The sequence below is a fragment of the Saimiri boliviensis genome, chromosome 1, assembly GCF_048565385.1.
Source record: "Saimiri boliviensis isolate mSaiBol1 chromosome 1, mSaiBol1.pri, whole genome shotgun sequence".
Classification (NCBI taxonomy): Eukaryota; Metazoa; Chordata; class Mammalia; order Primates; family Cebidae; genus Saimiri; species Saimiri boliviensis.
Window position 1 is genome coordinate 168,761,888 of NC_133449.1, and position 6,437 is coordinate 168,768,324.

At 41.6% G+C, this 6,437-nt stretch overlaps 1 pseudogene; it reads right to left on the reverse strand.

Annotated features, from left to right (window-relative positions):
* Window positions 1-5,951: 5,951 nt before the first annotated feature.
* Window positions 5,952-6,075, reverse strand: LOC120365477 (U4 spliceosomal RNA; annotated as a pseudogene).
* Between the last annotated feature and the right edge of the window lie 362 nt (window positions 6,076-6,437).

Consider the following 6,437-nt stretch of genomic DNA (forward strand, 5'->3'; position numbering starts at 1 on the left):
AACTCCTGACCTCAAGTGATCTGCCCACCTCAGTCTCCCAAAGTGCTGGGATTATAGGAGTAAACCACTATGCCTGGCCCTGACAAGTAAGGTTTTAATTAATATCCTTGTAAACATATTTTTTTAAGCTAATGTGTGAGCGTTTCTGTACCACTTTTCCCCCAGAATAAAAAAATAAAAAAAAAATGAAGGGCTGGGCACAGTGGCTCATGCCTGTAATTCCAGTACTTTGCGAGGCCAAGGGGGGTGGATCACTTGAAGTCAGGAGTTCCAGACCAGACTGCCAAACATGGTGAAACCCCGTCACTACTAAAAATACAAAAATTATCTGAGCGTGGTGGCACATGTCTGTTATCCTAGCTACTTGGGAGGCTGAGAAAGGAGAATTGCTTGAACCCAGGAGATGGAGGTTGCAGTGAGCTGAGATTATGTCACTGTACTCCAGCCTGGGTGAAAGAGACTCTGTCTTAAAAAAGTAAAATGAAGGCACCTCCAAACTTATTTGGCTTAAGATTGTATCTATTACACTACTGCTAATGGTATATAGAGTGCAACAGGGAACCTGTGAGAGTAATTGCTAGGCATGAAGATTACCAGGTTCCGAACAGTGGTCAACCAGTGCTTTGAAGGGTTTTAAAATATTTCTGAGCCCTTCAGTCACTCTCCAAGAATTCTAACATTCATTTGGAATCCCTGGTATACAGAAAAGTATTGCTGTTTTCTTTGGACTCTCTAGTATGGCTCAATCTTGATTTAAAATGTTGCCAGCTTATGGGTGGAGGCATTGGGACAGTTTAACCAAACTCCAGAGGCCACAGACAGGCCTGCCCATGTGTCCTACAAAACTCTGTAATGGTGAGGCAGTTCTTTTTAACTGACGAACCTTTTGCATTGACTAAATCTCTGCTGGAGAAGCCCAACTTTGCCTGTTTTTTTTTTTCCCCCTTGACACCAGTGTTGTCAATGCCAGGGTCTAAGAAGGGCTTCTAGGTGAAAAGTTTAAGAGCAGAGTCCTGACCACTATATTTCTTAATAGCTTCCGTGAGCTTATATTAGACTCATGTCTGGCCTAGACTTTCTACAGGTGTCCTTTTGGGACCATAGCCACTTCCTTGGGAAAGAACACCTGGTAGGTGGCACTGTTACTAGCCCTGCAGGTCAATGCCATGCTGTGTCTCCTGATTTATGGGCCTGCCTTGATGAAAAAGGGGTGTGGCAAACTGAGTTGAGTTCAAACACTCCACAAGAGTCTCCAAGATCAGCCTTCAGAGTGACTCAGTCCTCACTTATGAGCCCAAATTGCTCTTTGAATTGGAGTCCTGGGTCTGCTCCTTCCTCATTGTGGTAAGCAAGGAAGTACTTCAGGTTCTCACAGGAAATATCAGAGGGTAATGGATGGGTTATATAAAATCATTTCAGAGAATTTATTGGGGGATACTGACCTTAAGGCCCACTCCTCAGGTTACTCCTCTATTAAAAAAGGATTGTGAGGCTGGGCACAGTGGCTATCGCCTATAATCCTAGCACTTTGGGAGGCTGAGGCAGGTGGATCACCTTAGGTCAGGAGTTCCAGACCAGCCTGGCCAACATGGTGAAACCCCATCTCTTTTGTATTTTTAGTAAAAATACAAAATTAGCTGAGTGTGGTGACACATGCCTGTAATCCCAGCTACTTGGAAGGCTGAGGCAGGAGAATTGCTTGAACTTGGGAGGCAGAAATTGCAGTGAGCTGAGATCATGCCATTGCACTCCAGCCTGGGCAGGAAGAGTGAAACACCATCTCAAAAAAAAAAAAAAAAAAAAAAAAGAAAAGAAAAAGTGGAAAAAAAAGCGATTGTGAAAAACAAGAAGACCCTTAAAGTGTTCTTCTGACTCCAAAGTGCTGATTCACTAAATGCCATAATCTATAAAATAAGTGGATTCTTGCTGCTGGGTTTGCTATCTAGCTCTTCTGTCATCAGGAAAAGTGCTTAGACCATAAGGTGCAAAACTTTTACCAATTCTGGGATCTTCTAAAGTCTGTGGCAAAAGGATACAGTACCAGCCGAGGAGAGCCTCTAGAGAAGGTGGGTGTGGCTGCCTAAGCTGTAGTAGTAAGAGGATACGTGAAAGAGGATGTTTGGGGTCACAAGCTTCAGGTTTACCAAGTGTGGGATAGGAGAAGCAGAGGGTTCACTGTAATGCACACAACAGAGTTCTGGATTTCTCAAAGTAATCTATTGATTGTTGGTTCTTAGAAGCTTATTCTTGTCAAAGAGCTTGTACAACTGTAGACCAGGGCATCTGGGCTGAACTACACGCTTGCTGGTATTTATTTCTCAGCGTGATTCTTGGCTTTTCCTTTTAATTAGTACTGAGGTGTGAAAGCTCACAGAATTGCTGCTAGAATTCATATTTTCAGTACAAACAGTACATAAAAATATTCAAGAATGCACCTGGGGGAAGAGCAGATTAATCTTCATTGCCATCAATATGACAATTTTGCAGAGAGATGTTTAACTTTTGCAAAAAGCAAAGCTACAGCATGATGTCTTTTAAGAATTTGGGCCAGTTATGGTGGCTCACACCTATAATCCCAGCACTTTGGGAGGCCAAGGCAGGTGGATCGCTGGAGCCCAGAAGTTTGAGACCAGCCTGGGTAACATGGCACCCTGTCTCTACAAAAAATACAAAGAGCAAAACAAAACAAAACAAAAATTAGCTAAGCATGGTGGTGTGCATGCCTGTCGTTCCAGCTACTTGGGAGGTTGAGGTGGGAGGATGACTTGAGGTTGGGAGGCTGAGGCTGTAGTGATACTACACCACTGCACTCCAGCTTGGGTAACAGAGCAAAACCCTGTCTCGAAAAAAAAAAAAAGGTTCAAGTTACAGAGTTACAGTAAATCTATCTGTGTTTCTGTCCAGTTGAAGGTTTAAAGGTTTCTGGCTGACTCAGCAAGTAATGTTCTACCTAGGCTAAGTTCTTTTCATTGCTGCCTGAAACCAAACACATAGGGTAAATCCATCACATTTAGCTTTGCTGTTTTTTTTTTTTTTTTTTTTTTTTTGAGATGGAGTCTTACTGTGTTGCCCAGGCTGGAGTTCAGTGGCATGATCTCGGCTCACTGCAACCTCTGCCTCCCAGGTTCAAGGGATTCTCCTGCCTCAGCCTCAAAAGTAGCTGGGATTACAGCACCCACAACCGTGCCTGGCTAAGTTTTGTATTATATTATAATTATTATTTTAGTAGAGACAGGATTTTACTATGTCGGCCAGGCTGGTTTTGAATTCCTGACCTCAAGTGATTCACCTGTCTCAGCTTTGCAAAGTGCTGGGATTACAGGCATGAGCCATTGTGCCTGGCCTAAGACAAGTTTAGCTTTGAATAAACTTTCAAACTTTTTTCCAAAGTGGCTATACTGTTCTGCATTCTCACCAGCAATGAATGAGTTCTTGCGGCTCTGCCTTCTTGCCAGTAATTGGTATTGCCACTTATTTGGATTTTAGCCATTCTAATAGGTGGAAATAAAATTTTAAAGAAAGGATCTTGATGCATAATATCACATTTTATCTTCAGAAAGTTTGTATAAATCTGGAGTAATTTTTGTTCCTATACTCTTTTGTTTCCCAGATTTAATCAGGTGCAAAGGTTATACTGACTCTTTTTGTTGTTGTTGTTGTTGTTGTTGTTGTCGAGACAAAGTCTCACTCCAGGCTGGCAAGTAGTGGTATGATCATAGTTCACTGCAGCCTTGACCTCCTGGGCTCAAGCAATCCTCCTACCTCACCTCCTAAGTAGCTGGGACTACAGGTACAAACCTCCATGCTTGGCTAACTTTTTTTTTTTTAATTTTTGGTAGAGATAGGGAGTCTTGCATTGTTTCCTAGGCTGGTCTCAAACTCCTGGGCTCAAGTGATCCTCCTGCCTTGTTCCCCCGAAGTGCTGGGATTACAGGTGTGAGCCACTGTACCTGGGCTTCATGACGATTACACTTACTGACAGTTTCTTTTTCTCCATTCTGACAGCCACATCCCTAAACCAGGTCTTCATTATCTCACACCTGGACAAATAGCTGCAGCAAGACTGCTTGTTTCCTACATGCCAGTATCTCCTTGTTCTAACCCAATTTACACAATTCAGGTAAAACAAAAAAAAGTTTGTAATCTTCCTTTAACAATTTTTATCTTGATAACTTTGCTTTTCAATAACTGTGGTTGGCGGCCTATTGAACCAAATTTATGTATTTATTTTCAGTTTTGTAGAGATGGGGGTCTTGTTATTTTGCCCAGGCTGGTCTCAAACTTTTGGGATCAAGCAATCCTTCTGTGTTGGCCTCTCAAAGTGCTGGGATTACAAGTGTGAGCCACTGCTTTTGGCCTGAGAAGAATATTTTAAAACCTAGTAACATGGTTTGTATATGAGAGGGGGTCTAGGTATTTAGTGGGCAAAGTAAAAAGACCCTTTTCCTCATTTTGTATTCATTTTATTCTTTTTTTCCATACGCCTCTGTGTCAAATTGTTTTGTCCTGAACCACGTGAATGCATTAACTATTCTTTTTTTTTTTTGAGACACAGTCTCACTCTGTTGCCTAGGCTGGAGTGCAGTGGCATGATCTCTGCTGACTGCAACCTCCATATCCTGGGCTCAAGCAATTCTCCTGCCTTAGCCTTCCGAGTAGCTGGGATTACAGGCATCCACCACCATATCTGGCTAATTTTTGCAAACCATTAGATTTTTTTAGGGTGAAATTACGTGGTCTAAGAAACTAACAATATAGTTGGAGAAACCAGAAGACAAGTTTTAAATGTTTCCAACTATTATAAGGGAGGAAGATATATTTGATGGTAGTCAGGAATAACTTCACCTAGGGTGCTGACTAGCAGATTTATGAGAAGGATATAATGGCTGAAGCATGTTTACCTGATTGATGAATTTCCTCTGCCTTGGAGGGTGCTATACATCAATGCAATACAGTGGGAAGAGTGTGGGTTTTGGGATCAAGCAGCAATAAATTCAAATCCCAGCTTTTCTATATACTGGCCTTATAACCTTGGGCAAGTTATTTAATAATTTAGAAGTTTCAACTTCCTTATCTATAAAATGGGTAAAATCTGAATAGGATCATTATAAAGGTTAAATGACCTCCAAGTGCAACAAATATGTTGGTTTACTTCTTTCCTTATATAGATGGGCTGAACTGAGATGGACTGACATATAAAAATTAAATGTCTTGAGAAAATGCAGGTTGCATGTGAAAGAACTTCATGTAGCTAAAGTCCCTGTGTCTATAATTTAGTTTGTCAGTCTTATGGGATTTGAAGCCTCTTATTATCTCAGAAGTTTTAGAAACTCTTGGGCTAGCTGGGCACAGTGGCTTACACTTATAATTACAGCACTGTGGGAGGCCAAGGCGGGAGGACTGCTTGAACCCACGGGTTAGAGGCCAGCAGCCTGAGCAACATAGGGAGATCCCCCAGCTCCACAAATAATTAAGAAAAAAAAATAGCCAGGCATGGTGTCCCACTCCTGTGGGTCACAGCTATATATCTGGGGAGCTAAGGTGGGAGGATCACTTGAGCCAGAGAGGTCGAGGCTGCAGTGAGCAGGTAATGGCACCACTGCACACCAGCCCCAGTGAGAGTGAGACCCTGCCTCAAAAAATAAAATAACAAAATAAAAATCCTTTTGCTATACAGTTTCTATTTTTTTTTCTTCTTCTCAATCTGAAAGATGGTCAAAACAGAGTGCTTTGAAACACATTATAAGTAGACTCTAAATAGTACCACTATCTTTTTTTTCCTTTTTTTTCTTTATTCCATAGAGACTCAAAAATTGCCAATGCTCTAGCTACTCAGGAGGCTGAGGCAGGAGAATTGCCTGAACCCAGGAGGCGGAGGTTGCGGTGAGCCAAGATCGTGCCATTGCACTCCAGCCTGGGTAACAAGAGCGAAACTCCGTCTCAAAAAAAAAAAAAAAAAAAAAAAAAAATTGCCAATGCTGACTGTATTTCAAGTCATCATGGCAGGGTATTGGGAAAAGTTTTCAATTAGCAGTAATCACGCCTCTGGCTATAATACTGCAACTGAGCAAATCTTCACTGCATTTCTGTCGGAAGACATTATATTCTAATAAACACGTTTTAAAATAAAATTTGGGGCAGCCAGTCATCCAGGTTTTGAAAAATCAGTGTATTACTTTAGTAGTAAATACCATCTTAAGGTTTATCAAAATAAAGATTACACACTAACTCACAATAATACTTATTGATATTTTACATTGAATACATTGAGTGTAATTTTTTTTTCTTTTTTGAGATGGAGTCTTGTTCTGTCACCTAGGCTGGAGTGCAGTGGCATGATCTTGGCTCACTGCAACCTCCATGTACCCGGTTCGAGTGATTCTTCTGCTTCAGCCTCCGAGTAGCTAGGATTGCAGGCCGGTACCACCTTGCCTGAG